The sequence below is a fragment of the Artibeus jamaicensis genome, unplaced genomic scaffold, assembly GCF_021234435.1.
Source record: "Artibeus jamaicensis isolate MK-2021 breed Jamaican fruit bat unplaced genomic scaffold, CSHL_Jam_final scaffold_916, whole genome shotgun sequence".
Taxonomy (NCBI): domain Eukaryota; kingdom Metazoa; phylum Chordata; class Mammalia; order Chiroptera; family Phyllostomidae; genus Artibeus; species Artibeus jamaicensis.
The window spans coordinates 62501586-62517320 of record NW_026522059.1 but is presented as its reverse complement, the minus strand read 5'-3'; the positions used below and the strand labels follow the sequence as shown (position 1 = coordinate 62517320).

The following is a 15735-nucleotide window of genomic DNA, read 5'->3' as shown; positions in this document are numbered from 1 at the left end:
AAATACATAAGACTTCGACCCTTACTATATAACAGGCCCACCGAGACAAAAAAAATATGGCCCAAGTAACAGAACAGATCAAAGATCTAAAAAGAGAACTAAGTGATAAAGAGACAGCCAACTTATCAGAAGCAGAGTTCAAAACACTGGTAATCAGGATGCTCACAGAAATGGTTGAGTATGATTGCAAAATAGAGGAAGAAGTGAAGGCTATGCAAAGTGAAATAAAGGAAAATGTACAGGGAACCAACAGTGACAGGAAGTAAACTGGGACTCAAATCAACAATTTGGACCAGAAGGAAGAAATAAATATTCAACTAGAACAGAATGAAGAAACAAGAATTCAAAAAAATGAGGAGAGAGACTTCCGCCAAGATGGAGGCATAGGTGGATATGCCATGCTTTCTCCCACAATCAAGTTGAGAGACAATAAAATATTAGCAACAGAAAACACAGCCAGAACACAGAAAATTGAACTTTTTGGAAGTCTGATAACAACAAATTCTTCAGCCTGACCGGTAAGAGGGGCGAAGCCAGCAGCTGGTGGAGCGGGGTTGCACAGGAAAACTCGGTCAGACAGACTCAGGCACGCGGATCCCAGGCGTGGGGTTGCAACGGGCTGACCCAGTGAGTGACTCAGTGAGCGACCCAGGGAGCAACCAGCATACACAGCAAGGGTGCAGGGCGGCGAGTTGACTGTGGTCCCGCATTCATGCGCAAATAGACCAGCGAGGGAGTGGGTGGTGAGACGATGGGACCAAGCAGGCCCCAGCAATGAAAGGCAGCAGAGGGGGCCGCATTTCCCTGCTCTGACCCCGCCCCCACATACAGCATCACAAACCAGCGACCTGGGTGACCCTGCCCTGGTAAACACTTAAGGCTCCGCTCCTCATAATTAGTGGGCACGAACAGACCAAAAATAGCTCAAGAAGATCTCAAAGCCCCAGAGCCCATAAATCTAACTGATGAAGAAATAGCCAAACTTTCAGATGCACAGTTCAAAACACTGGTGATCAGGATGCTCACAGAACTGGTGGATTATAGCCACAAATTAGACAAACATATGAAGGCTAAGCTCATTGAAATGAAGGGAATTGCACAGGAAACCAATAGTGATGAAGAGGAAACTGGGACTCAAATCAATGGAGTAGACCAGAAGAAAGCAAATAATGGCCAAACAGAAAAGAGTCAAGGAGCAAGAAATCAAAGAAATGAGGAGAGTCTTAGGAACCTCCAGGACATCTTTAAATGCTCCAACATCCGAATTATAGGGGTACCAGAAGGGGGAAAGGCACAGCCACCAGTGGAAAACTTATTTGAACAAATAATAAAGGAGAATTTCCCCAATCTGGCAAAGGAAATAGACTTCCAGGAAATCCAGGAAGCTCAGAGAGTACCAAAGAAGTTGGACCCAAGAAGAAACACACCAAGGCACATCATCATTACATTAGCCAAGATTAAAATGAAGGAGAGAATCCTAGAAGCAGCAAGAGCTAAGGGGACAGTCACCTACAAAGGACTTCCCATCAGGCTGCCAGCGGATTTCTTAAAAGAGACCTTACAGGCAAGAAGGGGCTGGAAAGAAGTATTCCAAGTCATGAAAACCAAAGACCTACATCCAAGATTGCTCTATCCAGCAAAGCTTTCATTTAGAAAGCAAGGACAGATAAAGTGCTTCTCAGATAAGATCAAATTCAAGGAGTTCATCATCACCAAGCCCTTATTATATGAAATATTAAAGAGATTTACCTAAGAAAATGAAGATAAAAAAGATGAACAGTGAAAGGACAGCAAACTCACAGTCAATAACAACCACACCTAAAACGAAAGCAAACTAAAAGGACAGCTAGATCAGGAGCAGAACCATAGAAATTAAGATCACATGGAGGGTTAGCAACAGAGGAGTGGGAGGAGAAGAAGGGGGGAGAAGGTACAGAGAGTAAGTAGCATAGACGGTGGGTAGAAAATAGATAGGGGGGAGGGCAAGAATAGTATGGGAAATATAGAATCTAAAGAACTTGAGACACGTGGTCATAAACTAAAGGGGGGGAATGGTGGGGGAGGGGGTGTGCAGGGTGGAGGGGAATGAAGGGGAGAAATAAAACAATTGTAATGGTATAATTAATAAAATATATTTTTTAAAAATGAGGAGAGCCTTAGGAACCTCCAGGACAACTTTAAATATTCCAACATCCAAATCATAGGGGTACCAGAAGGAGAAGAGCAAGAAATTGAAAACTTATTGGAAAACATAATGAAGGAGAACTTCCCCAATCTGGCAAAGGAAATAGACTTCCAGGAAGTCCAGGAAGCTCAGAGAGTCCCAAAGAAGTTGGACCCAAGGAAGCGCAAACCAAGGCACATCATAATTACGTTACCCAAAATTAAAGATAAGGAGAGAAACTCCAAAATGGCCAGAGAAAAGGAGACTGTTACCTGCGAAGGAATTCCCATAAAACTATCAGTTGATTTCTCAAAAAAAAACCTTACAGGCAAGAACGGGCTAGAAAGAAGTATTCCAAGTCATGAAAGGCAAGGACCTATATCCAAGATTACTCTATCCAGCAAAGCTTTCATTTAGAATGGAAGGGCAGATAAAGTGCTTTCCAGATAAGGTCAAGTTAAAGAAGTTCATCATCATCAAGCCCTTACTATATGAAATGTTAAAGGGACTTATCTAAGAAAAAGAAAAAGATAAAAATATGAACAGTAAAATGACAACAAACTCACAACTATCAACAACTGAACCTAAAAACAAAAGCAAAGTAAGCAAACAACTAGAACAGGTACAGAATCACAGAAATGGAGACCACATGGAGGGTTATCAGCAGGGATGGGCAGGGGGGAAAATGGAGGAAAAGGTACAGGGAATCAGAAGCATAAACAATAGGTACAAAATAGACAGGGGGAGGTTGGGAATGGTATCAGAAATGGAGAAGCTAAAGAATTTGTATGTATGACCCCTGGACATGAAGTAAGGTGGGGGAATGCTGGTGGATGATGGTGCAGGGTGGAGGGGGAGACAAAGGAGAGAAAAAATGGGACAACTGTAATAGCATAATCAATGAAAATATATTAAAACATAAAAAATAAAAATCTATATGCCTAAGCCTGAGCCGTAATACTTTTTTTCATTTCTTCCATTTGCTTTTTATAGCCAAATAAACCAAGGATTTAACTTAGAACCTCTTATACTTCTTTATTCACCACATGATGATAAAGTAATAGAACTGCCTGCAAATGCTGCAGTCAGAACTTGTTGTCAGAACATTAGAGGCACTACCCTGACTGTAGGAGGGAGGGGCCATCCTTCTCTAGGTAGCCAAGTCTTTGGTTTTGAGGATAACAATTCAGAGAGCTAGGACACTTCTTTTTAGGGGAAAGAAAAGAGGCCTTTTGGGCAAGCCTGAATGGTCCATTTGTTTTCATAATAAACCAATGGAATTTGGACAGTCAGGTGGTGTGTGTGTGTGTGTGTGTGTGTGTGTGTGTGTGTGTGTGTGTCTGTGTAGAATGGGGAGGAAAAACTACCTGAGAGCAGGAAAGAGGGGAGGGAGATTTGAGGCGAGTCCAGCACTGAACTTTCTGGGATGACAGGAATGGCCTACATTTATGCCTGTCCAATGTAGTAGCCACTGCGCACTTTAAATGTGGCTGATGTGACTGGGAAACTGAACTTTTTAATTTACTTAAATTTAAATTGCCACATGCAGCTAATGGACAGCCGTGGGTAGAGCAGAGAAGACCTTTCACCCCAGTCTCTTTCACACCAGTCCCTTCTCCCTCCCTGAAATCAAACCACACACAGCAGGGAGAGGCCTGAGGGACTTTCTAGAAGGTGATAAGTAAATGATAGTCAATTTTAAGTTGTTGCTTACTCTGCATTCCCCTTTTGTTCATAAGCCTTCAGCTGATGTCTCCCACACTGAGGGGACTGTTCATCTCAGCTTTGCTGGGACTGCCATTCTATGCCTGATATGCTGGTGTCATTATTATCAGTCCCCAACTCACTATGAAAAGTCTCCCCCCTGGGCCCTGACCAGTATGGCTCATTAGGTTTGGTGTTGTCCTGCCAAGTGGAAGGTGGTAGGTTCGGTTTCCAGTCAGGGTACATTCCTAGGTTCTGGCTCCAAGAGGCAACTGATTGATGTTTCTTTCTCGCATCATCGTTACTCTCCTTCTCTTTCTCTCTCCCTTCCCATCTCTTTAAAAATAAATAAGTAAAAAATTTTTAAAAGCTCTCCCACTGGAACAATTAATCACATGGACTTAGGCACCCAGCCTTGTATTCATGGCATTGTAGAGATTTAGCAGGAGGAATGTGAAGAGAAACTCGGAATTCCCTGTCACCTCTTCCTGCAGCCTGCCCAAGAGTTGGGGGAGGGAAAGGAGAGCCTGGAGCCTGGGGCCCAGGTCACACAGGCCCAGCTGGAGCAGCCGAGAGATCAAGCTGGTTCCCCAAATAAACTACAGGATAGTGAACAAAGGAGGTGGGAGGACAAAGAGGGAGCCAGTTACAAAAATGGAAAGAAGTAGTTTTTCTAGCCTTTTATATGGATTACCAAGAAATACTGGACCAGTGAAATGTTTTTCCACTTCCCTGTGCTTTGGTAAAATTTAACATTCATATGCACAACATTCTGCCACAGTTAAAACCATAACAACATTGTAAAAGTCTTCCAGGTATAATTAAAGTTTGAAATAAATTATCTGAGGTTTCCACAAGGATAAAATAAAACTAAACAAACACACATAAGGTAAAATAATGCTAAAAAGTCATATAACCAGAGCTTTACCTGAAATATAGTAGGCACTAATTTTTAACTTTAGGTCAAACGTTTTGGTTGTTGTATGTGTGTGTGTGTGATGGTGGTAAGACTGCTTAAGATCTACTCTCTTGCCAAATTTGAAGTATACAGTAATACAGTATTATCTCTTCATTCCCCCTCCCTACCAGCCCCTGGTAGTCACCATTCTAATCTCTGTGTTGTTTCTATAGTTCACTTTTTTTTTTTAACATTCTACATATAAGTGAGACCATACAGTGTTTGTCTTTCTCTGTCTGGCTTATCTCATTTAACACAATGGCCTCCAGGTCCATCCACGTTGTGGCAGTGGCAGAATTTCTTTCTTTCTCGTGGCTGGCTAACGTTCCATTGTGTACCTGTAGCACGTCTTCTTTACCTGTTTACCTCCCAACAGACAGGGGTTGTTGCCACATCTTGAATATTGTACATCATGCTGCATGAACATGGGAATGCAGATATCCCTTCATGATCCTGAGTCTATATTCTTCGGAAATATACTCAAAAGGTGAATTGCTAGGTCATATGGCAGATCTATTTTTAATTTTTTGAGAGGCCTCCATATTGTTTTCCACAGTGGCTGCATCAATTTGCAATCCCACCAGCAGTGCACAGGGTTCTGTTTTCTCCACAACTTCTTCAGCACTTGTTGTCTCTTGTCCTTTGGATGATGGCCATTCTCACAGGTGTGAAATGATATGTCATTGTGATTTTGATTTGCATTTCCCTGATAATTAGTGCTGCTGAGCATCTTTTCACATACCTGTTGGCCATTTTTATGTCTTCTTTGGAAATATGTCTTTTCAGGTCCTTTGCCTATTTTTAAATCTGATTATTTAGGAGGTTTTTGTTTCACATGTGTTTTTTTTTTAATAGGACTCTAAGTGATCTCTCACTTAGCAGAACTGTACATGAGAACTAGACATTTTTACTACATCGATCCTAAATCCACAGTACATATGAAACATCTGATGAATGATTTACTTTAATTTACTTACAGACATATACAAAATACTCTTTTTTTCTTCTTCTGGTCCAAGCAGCTAAATGCCTGGAATACATTGCACCTAAACGCCCCCGGCAGGAGCAGGGGGGCAGCAACAGAAAGTAGGAAGGTGGGCTCTGGAGTCAGACTTCAGGTTTTGAATACTGGCTCTACCAACTGAGTTTTCACATCTGTAAAGTGGTAAATAATATGCGCTGAATAAGTGCTAATTATGATGGTGATGATGATGATGATTTGTGATTAGTTGGTAGAGAGATAGAAACGTCTGAGAATTTAAATATAAACTTGAAAACAAGTACCAAAGACATATGTTAGGAAATGGGTTCACTTTTAAAATTGAGTTAAAATTAAAATTAAAAACAGAATTACCATATGATCTAGCAATTTCACTTTTGAGTATATTTTCAAAGGATATAAAATCAGCTACTCTAATATCCACCTTGGAAGTCATTTTTTTGTCATTCCCCTTATCACACACTGTGACAGAATTCTTTCTAAGTATTTTCTGTCTAATAGCATGTGAAATCCTTGAAGGAAGGGATTATTGACATGTATTTGTATTCTGGAAACTAACAAAGTACTTGAAATATGGCAGGTAATCAATAACTATTTATTGACATCAGTTACGCAACAAGCATTGACTGGGCACCTGCCCATGGCCAGTAATGACGATCCCAGATGCTAAGGACACATGTCTGGCTCACTACTGGGGTTCAGTGAAGGAAAAAGTTGACAACATGAAGTCGGAGAAAAAATTGGGAGTTTGTGTGTCACATATAAATACAGTATTTTCTTTCTCCAGTGCTCACTCCTTGTAATCTTAGGCTCATCTGGGTGAACATCCAGAACCAAAGGAAACCTTACTGCTGCTGGCTTCACCAGGGATAGAGAGCATGCAGCAGCACCCCAAGGGGGATGCCCCTAGCAGGCTGGGCCTGGGTGTAAGGGTCTAAGCCACAGGGCAGAGATGAGAGCCTGAGAACAGACAGGTGGGTGCAAACGCCCCACACATCAGGGGCAATCTCTACTGGAACAGTCCCAGAGGAGAGCTTCATGGTCTTGGGCAGGGGCATGCCTCATCACGTCACTCCACTCAGGAAGCCCAAAGTTGTGCTCTTCCACCAGGCAGTCACATTCATTTACCTTCCTCCCAGTCCACACACAGTCCACTGATCACGGGCCAGTCTTCCCCAGAAGCTGTGCTGCCCAATAACCCAACCGGCATTCACTTCTATCAGGTTTCCAGGCACAAAAAGATAGACAGTTAACCCAAGGTCTTTTTTTTTTTTTTTTTTCATAAAAGAAGAGAAAATGCTTTGTTAACATTTCACTCACACATCCCTGTTCCTGACCCGCCCTGAGCTCCCAAAATCTTATCAGAAATCACCAATGAGCCATTTATGATGCCCCCTAAATTCAGTATGCACAAGACTCAGGTAATTCTCTGCTCTCTCCCTCCCTGGATACCTGATGTTCCCCTGTTTTGATGAACACAATCAACATCCACCCAATGTTCTCCTGTACAGAATGTTCCATGGCTTTCCATTCCAAATTCCTGAGCATGCTTGTCAGGGCTCTTCAGGATCTCAGATGGTCTGTCCACAGGTGCCTTACTCTTTAAACCTGGACTGTCATTCTCACAGACCATGGTTAGAAAATGCATATAGCCTTTGTATGTGATTTCCACTTTCTTAACATACAATCTTTAAAATGAAGGACTGGGGACCTAAGGAAGAGAATAACGAAGGCCACCATCACTGCTGAAGCATAGAACATGAGACCTATATAAATGACATCTTTGGCTTCTAAAGGTCCCTTCATGCCCCATCAGCACCGAGCACCCAATCAGCAGCAATGACACTGTGAACACCTGCCAAATCACAGGCACAGCTAACTAGTGATGACAAGTAAAAGGAGCTGGGATAGCCCATAGACCAAAAATGATGCAAGACTTTTGCAATGAATTTCAAGTATTTGGGGCTTGTCAAGTATGAGACAAAAATGGCCCAATGTACTCTTTCCAGTTCTTGTTTTTTTGGAAATGAACAAAACAGATTCCTCAGTGTGATCATACCCTTCCTTCTGCCTTGCCCACTTCACCAGGAGCTGGCTGACATCCCAGCCAGTGACTCCCAGAATGGCTGTTAAACACCCAGTATGTTGATAGTACTCTCTCTCTCTGACACTGTGGCAAAGAGGAAAAGAGAAAAATGAAGCTGCTGCCATTGGAAAATATAAAATTGAAAAAGTTAGGCAATAAGATATGAAAAATTTCTAAGATGCATTGTTGAACTGCAACAATAAAAAGCAAGAATAGAATAGCACCTATATAGTATATTCCTATTTGTAGAAAAATGTGTATAGTATATACATATCCCTGTGTAGACATGTTTTTTCAAGGAAATTTTCTGAATGTATGAAAAAAATCATCACTGGTGGTTACCTCCAGAGAGAAAGTCTGGTATGTGGGGTCCGAAAGACATATTTGATCATGTATCATATTACATTGTTTGTTTCTCAAGTACATGTAATTCTTTAATATTTTAAAATTGTAAATACAGCAAATATAGGTTAAGTGGCATCACAAGTCAAGAAATAACTGTATAGAGAGTAAACATCCGAGGAACTAACATTTACTGACTGATGCCTACGAGCCAGTCAGGAGTCTGTCCCTGGTACTGCCCAGCACTGCCGTCCATGGCGATGTTTCAAATGCCGTCCGGTAGGATGTTTCTGGCCCCTGGAGGCAAGCCTGCTGCTTCTCTTCTGCTGTTCCACCACCTCGGTCAGTCCCACGGCTGGCCCAGACTTGGACCTTTTCCCTGCACGTGAAATGGGGCCAAATTTGGGCAGTTTCCCAGGGAGGGTAAATAATATGTTGGAGATGGAGTTAAAACAACCAAACTCCTTTTTAGCAAACCAACGGGATCAATCTGGGACTTGTAAAATACTGCCTAAATTGTTTTTAGTTCCTTTGATTGCTTTTTATCATCTTGAACACGGTAAAAACAGATACGCCCTTTCCAAATCAGAATATACTGCTTTAAAAACTACTTAGTCCACGTAGAAACCAAGCATACAGAGCTTCCTTTGGTTGTGCTAATGGAAGTAAGATTAAGTACTTTTGACTATTATCATTGTTAATAAAACAATTAAACTTCTGTGATGCCTACAAATTACAGTTCATGTAGATTTTTATCAAACCTTTATCAAATGCTGCCCTCTAGTGACTATGCAGTAAAACCTGTTAAAAAATAGATTTTGAAATTAATTTTTCACCATTGAACAATAATTTCAATTGCCTTTGTCTTTCATAAAATGTCAACATTGTCATTATTTCCTTAAACCTTAAAATATCTACCTTGTTTCCCCAGCAAGCTTGGCTCAGTTGGTTGGACCATTGTCCCATAGACCCAAAGGCCACAGGTTCTATTCCCAGTCAGGGCACATACTCAGATTTTGGGTTCAATCCCCTGTCAAGGCAACCAATCAATGCTTCTGTCTCACATCAGTGTAATTCTCTTTCTCTCTCTCTCTCTCTGTCTCTCCCCGCCTCCCCCCACTTCTTCTTTCCCTAAAAGCAATGAAAAAATGTCCTCAGATGAAGATAAAAATATATATTTACCTGCCTGATCACCTGGGAAATTTTTATCTTAACACAAAAATATTGTCTATTTTCCAAGGCATACCTGAGTGGACTTCACAAATTCTCCCACCCCCACCCCCAAAAATGTTTAAATGTATTGTTTTATAAAAGTTACTTCTAGACCTATGTGGATATGCACAATCATTTTAAAATTATGTATCAGCAGACTTGTTCTGAGTTTAGAATTGTTTAGGTAAAGGGTAAATTTTTTTCTTTTTTATGGCCAAGTAGAATTCCATTGTGAAGATGTCCCATAGTTGTTTTATCCACTCATCTATGGATGGTCTGCCTCACTGCCTGGAAGCCACTCATCACTTAGTTTAACAGAACTCAGAACCCAGACACACACACATGCAGACACTGCCAAGTTCTCTAAGCTTTAAAAATCATTCTTTTCCAGCCAGGTGACATTGTTTCTACAGTATACTTTTCCTCCTTGAGAAGTCCAGAATGCCTTGCCCAGACCTCTACAAATCAGTTCTCAACCCTGTTCCCCACGGATGGTGGGGAGAAGCAACAGGGACCCAGCATCCTTTCCATGACTGGGGCAGAATCCCTGCGTCTGATTCCAGCTACATTCCCCCTGTCATCCACACACAGCTTTGACATCTACCCATCCAAAGACCGCAAGAAAAAAATACAATGAAAAGCTTGAAGAGCCTGTGACTTTCGCAGCAGGTCCTCCTCTACCTACATTTCTAAGCTGCAGTGCCAGGTACTGTGCTGCGGGGAACAGCTCAGTGCAGTGTCGCCTGGTGCCCCGGACTGTTTCTGCAGGCCTGGCCCAGGTGAGGCAGGGGCTGTGTGACGTGGTCACTCTTGTGATGAGTGACCCTCTGGGTCCCAGTTAGGAGTGAGAACACAGTTGAGCTCAGCCACTTCCCCAAGGTCATCTTGACAACCTCACACCTGCTCAGCTACCCTGGCTTCACACTCCCAGTTCAACTTCCCTTACCCTCTCTCAGCTAACTATTCCTTACCTTCTCTTAGCTAGCCATCCCCTCTTCTCACCAAGGTTCCTATTTAAAATGACAAAAGCATCAGTAAATAAATACCACAGTACAACACCCTTCTGTTTGAAAAACTTTTTTCTGTTTGAATAACTTGGAGAGAATTAATATTCTCTCCTCAATCTAACCCCCCACTGCTCCCCAATGTGAACTTCTCATTATTTCCCCCCAAGTGCCTGTTATTATTACCTTTATTCTAAAAGTCTCTCTCTCAACTTACAACGATCACCCCTTTCATCTTCCCCGGAGGCTTCCCTTTGACCCAGTGGCTCTGCATGGCTTCTCCCCGGTGGAGGCCCCTGCGATATTTTCACCACACTTTCTCAGACTTTTCTAAACGCTTTACCTGTTATTTCTCCTGCTCACTTTTCCTTGCTGGGAGAATCCCATCCATGGTGGACGTGCCTCATTTGGGCCAACTTTAATTTTTTTATATACTAACATGTGTGATAAGAGAGGGTAGCCTTTGAAAAACTTAATGGGTAAAGAACTACTTCACCTGGGTTTTGCTTAACCAGAAAGAGGAGAGGCAGGACGGGAAACCCGTCTGCATTTCTTCATCAGGCCTCACAGGAAGCAAAACAGAAGCCCCAGCTCCCTTGCCACGTAATTTGCAGACTGGCCACATAATGTGCGGGACCCACAACAAAATGAAAATGAGTAACCCTTTCTTTAAAAGTTATGAAGACTTTCCCTTATTCTATGAAATGTTAAAGGTACTGACCTAAGAAAAAGAAGATAAAAAAGATGAACAGTGAAAGGACAGCAAACTCACAGTTATTAAGAACCACACCTAGCCCTGGCTGGCGTAGCTCAGTGGATTGAGCGCGGGCCTGCGAACCAGAGTATCGCGGTTCGATTCCCAGTCAGGGCACATGCCTGGGTTGCAGGCCAGTTCCCAGCAGGGGGCTCATCCAGCAGGGGACTCAAGAGAGGCAACCACACATTGATGTTTCTCTCCTACTCTTTCTCCTTCCCTTCCCCTCTCTCTAAAAATAAATAAATAAAATATTAAAAAAAAAAAAAGAACCATACCTAAAACAAAAGCAAACTAAGAGGACAGCTAGATGAGGAGCAGAACCATATGAAGATCACATGGAGCGTTAGCAACAGGGGAGTGAACAGGGGAGTGGGAGGAGGAGAAGGGGAAAGAAGGTACAGAAAATAAGTAGTATAGATGGTAGGTAGAAAATAGGGGGGAGGGCAAGAATAGTATGGGAAATATAGAATCTAAAGAACTTGAGACACGTGGTCATAAACTAAAGGGGGGAATGGTGGGGGTGGGGGAGGGGGTGTACAGGGTGGAGGGGAATGAAGGGGGGAAATAGAACAACTGTAATGGCATAATCAATAAAATATATTTTTTTAAAAGTTATGAAGACTTTCAAGTGACAACAGCAGAACATTATACCAAGCCTGAGGCCTCCTGAGCCCAAGGCTGTGACTATGGTACCCTAGTCACATACCCGCAATGCCAGGCCTTTTTCCTACCAGAAATCAGTACAGCAGTCTTCCTGTGCTCCACACCAGTTCGGGTTTTTCCCTCAATGATCAGCTTCTGCCATGCGATTAATTATCCTGGTTTTCCAGAAACTATCAGAGGTTTAGCACTGAAAATGTCACATCCCAGGAACTGCCCTAAACCTAGGCAAACCCTGATGCCTGGTCACCACCGTTTTCCCTGTGGACTCCTTCTAGTGACACAGGGGTCCTCTGGTTTTCTGCGGGTCTTAATTTCTTCCTCTCAGAAACAGCACCAATCTTAGGCTCGGTGGTGGGGTGTGAAGCCATTCCAAATGTCCTCAGATTTATTTTCCTGTTTCTCACATCCCCAGAGAGGAGGAACTGAACTATGGTTCCGGCTGCTCTGTGAGTCAGAAGCAAGCTGAAACGTGCTCGTATGTGGCAGCACCTGTTGGGTCTTCTTGTCACCCTACTTTAGGAAGAAACTGTATTATGGGATTTGGTCGTTGTGCATTTGTCATCTTTTTTAAGGTGTGATGCCCAACAATATATGAAGTGTTCTCTCTCTTAAGTAAAATCACACATTATATAGTGTCTGCCCACAAAACAGGTTTTTAAAAAATTCATTAATAAGTAGCATAGATGGTAGGTAGAAAATAGATAGGGGGGAGGGCAAGAATAGTAGGGAAATATAGCATCTAAAGAACTTGAGACACTTGGTCATAAACTAAAGGGGGGAATGGTGGAGGAGAGGTGTGCAGGGTGGAGGGGAATGAAGGGGGGAAATAGAACAACTGTAATGGCATAATTAATAAAATACATATTTTTTAAAAGTCATCAAAAATATATCCACGTGGAAACTAACAAACTGTCGTTTTGCTCCAGGGAGGCAGTGTAAACTACAAACCGAGCTTCACCTGCTCACTGACTGTTCAATGTGAACTGAACATTCCTCGAGCACTTTGCTGAGCCTGAGACACCTTGATGAGCATTGCGCCATATCCTCCCTGGAACTGCGTCAAGTTTGATATTTAGATGTTCCCAGAAATGTGCCAATACAAAGACGAGCCAGCTAACTCCTCAGGCGGGTGCAGCCCTGCTAGAGTGCTCCTGTAATTCCCCAGCCTGCCTTAGACGGCCCCAGGATGTGGGACGTGCCAGGCTGTTTTGTTATTTCTCCTCACCTTGTTAATATCCTTGCTGCAGGTAATGCTCTTGCATATTCGTCACTGAGAAAATAGAAGCCATTGGACAGGAGTCCCGTCAGCCTCCTCCAGAGCAAAGAGAAGAGTCTACCTTTTTCTGACCCTGACCGTGCTGGCCTCCTTCCTGGAGGCCACACACAGCACTCTGATCCTCTCAGAGTCCAACACTCCCAGATACTCCAGCCCCTTTTGTGTCTTCAAGGACTTGCTTTCCATAGCCAAACTGCTTTGAAATATTCTCCCTCTTTTATGGATCACCTACCTACCAAGTAAAAATCACAGCCTGGAGTAATGTTTCTCGAAGTGTGGTCCCTGGACCCTCCGAACCAGCATCACCTGGGATTTATTAGCAACATAAGTACTTGGGCCTCACTTCAGATGTACAGAATCAGAAACTCAGGGGATGAGGCCCAGCTGTCTGTGTTTCAACAAGCCCTCTGGGTGGTTCCGATACACAATAAAGTTAGAGACCCACTGATCTATAGCTGATGCTCTTCATTTTCCCTCTACACCATCCCACACCTGTGTCCAAAGGCAAAGTGGATAAATAACAAGAACTCTGGTGAGAAACCTCTGTCGTAGGCAGTAGGCTGTAGTCTTTGGCCCTCTCCTGATTCTATTTTTTTTTTTTTTAATGACTGGGAGGGAGGCACAGGCAGCACACTGATCTCATTAACAGATGACAGAGAGCTGGACAGAGCAGATGTTGGATGATGGCATCAGTACCCAAAGACCAGAGTCCAAATCTATCAGCATGAAACTTAATATGGTATACTAATTAGGATTAGATTCAGCTTCAAGTTGACAGAAACCCAAAATAGAATTGGCTTCATAAGAGAGAAATATAGTTTTCATTCTCATAAATGAAGTCTGGGAGTGTCAGGCCAGAATCAATGTAGTGGCTCTGCTCACTGCAACGCCCAGGACCCCGGCTCCCTGTCCATCCCATTCCTTCGGTACGGCCTCCTCATCAAGTTGAAAATGATGACATCCATGTTTCAGATGACCAAACTGAGGAAGGATGGAGAAAATGGCCAGTTATTGCTGGCTTTTAAGCATTCTGGATGCTACCTCATTATCTTTCTATTTGCATTCTGTTGGCCAAAATTTCATCCCATGGCCACAACTGCAATGGAAGTTAAGAATTGTCATCTTTAGTTTTCTAGACAGCTTAGCCTGATATTACATGGAAGAACGAGAAACCAAATATTGGGACACAATGAGCTGTCCCTGCCAACCAAAGCAAAAACAAAGTTCAGTACATAAGACCTAACGCATATATGAGAGAGGTAGGGAGTGATAGCCGTGCAAGTAACACTCCGCTCACTCCCTTTACCAAAGCAGAAAACCTAGGCCATCCTGGTTTAAGTAAAAAGAGAAGATATAGAATATACAACTGGAACTTCTAGAGACAGGAATACCTCAGATGATGTCATCAAGATTTGAGTCTTCTCCGTGCCTCAGCTCCACAGTCTTTGTATTAGGTTTATTTTGATGCTTCATGGCAAGAGGTCTTTCCCCAGGTCCAGGATCCTTCCTCCCTGAATCTGCTCGTAGACCTGGAAGAGGTCCAAGTTCACTCTTCCTTACTCTCACCTCTACTTGTTTCTCAGATCAGCTTCTTCTAGCAAGTGGTTCCCAACCCTGACTACTTACTGGAATCCCTTCAGGAGATTTTTAATTGCTGATACGTAGGCCTCTCTTCCTAAAGCATATTTTATTGGGAAGGGAAGGGCTGTGGCATTTAAAAAGAACTCCCCAGGTGATTCTCCTGAGCATCCAAAGTGTACAACTCTGATGTGGCATATTGTAGGTAAGCGGCAGTACGCCTTACCAGTTTCTCTGGAGTCATCTCCCCAGATACTGTGTGTGGGTGTCACATGTCTCCCCCACTGGGTCCTGTTGCACTGTGGGCCCCCTCACTATACTGGGTACCACCTGGACCTCCACACCTATGTTCCCTTCACTGGATCCAGCTTCTGTCTGTGGGGCCTGTGCGAGGGCATCACAGACAGCCCTGCCTTTCTGTCTCCTTAGGATCTCTGTATCTGTCTGTAAAATACACTTCATTTTATTGAAAGACTGGGGTGATTTTTTAAAAATCAGTAGAAAGAATTAAAGGTTTGGGGAGCCACAGTGTGTTCACAGACACTAACTGAAATGTAGGACCAAGACTCAAAGAATGTCAATATTTAAAGGCTCCATAGTGAGGATTAGCCTACTGAAAAAGCAGCAGCAGGTTATCCACAGAGAGCACAGGAACCACAGCAGCATGGGCTCATGGAAACCCAGAGGACACATGTTGGAAGTTCCAGGGACTGGCCCCCACTTCACTCTGTTGTCTATTGGCCCCGGCCTCTTGACCTCTACTCTGGTGACTTCTGGTTTTAATGAAAATGAAATATACAGAACAATGGTCACACTGCTCCAGATTTTACATGTAACTCATATAAACTCACTACCTTCTGATATGTTGGCAATAGATTTTCCAATTTCTCTACAAGACGGAAGCTTTTGAAAGGCTATAAACTTCCCAAAAGATCTGAGAGGATATAGCTCCTCAAATCCTCACAAATACTACATCAAAGATCTATAGTTC

General features: G+C 42.9%; 1 protein-coding gene across 1 annotated transcript in view; it reads left to right on the top strand.

The window, feature by feature from the left end:
- Positions 1 to 13486, top strand: part of ZNF704 (zinc finger protein 704) — a 192871-nt gene extending 179385 nt beyond the window's left edge. The window contains exon 10 of the transcript XR_005085091.2: positions 13138 to 13486. The gene's annotated coding sequence lies outside the window, so the exon portion shown is untranslated. The remainder of the gene's footprint in view (positions 1 to 13137) is intronic.
- The last annotated feature ends 2249 nt before the right edge of the window (positions 13487 to 15735 follow it).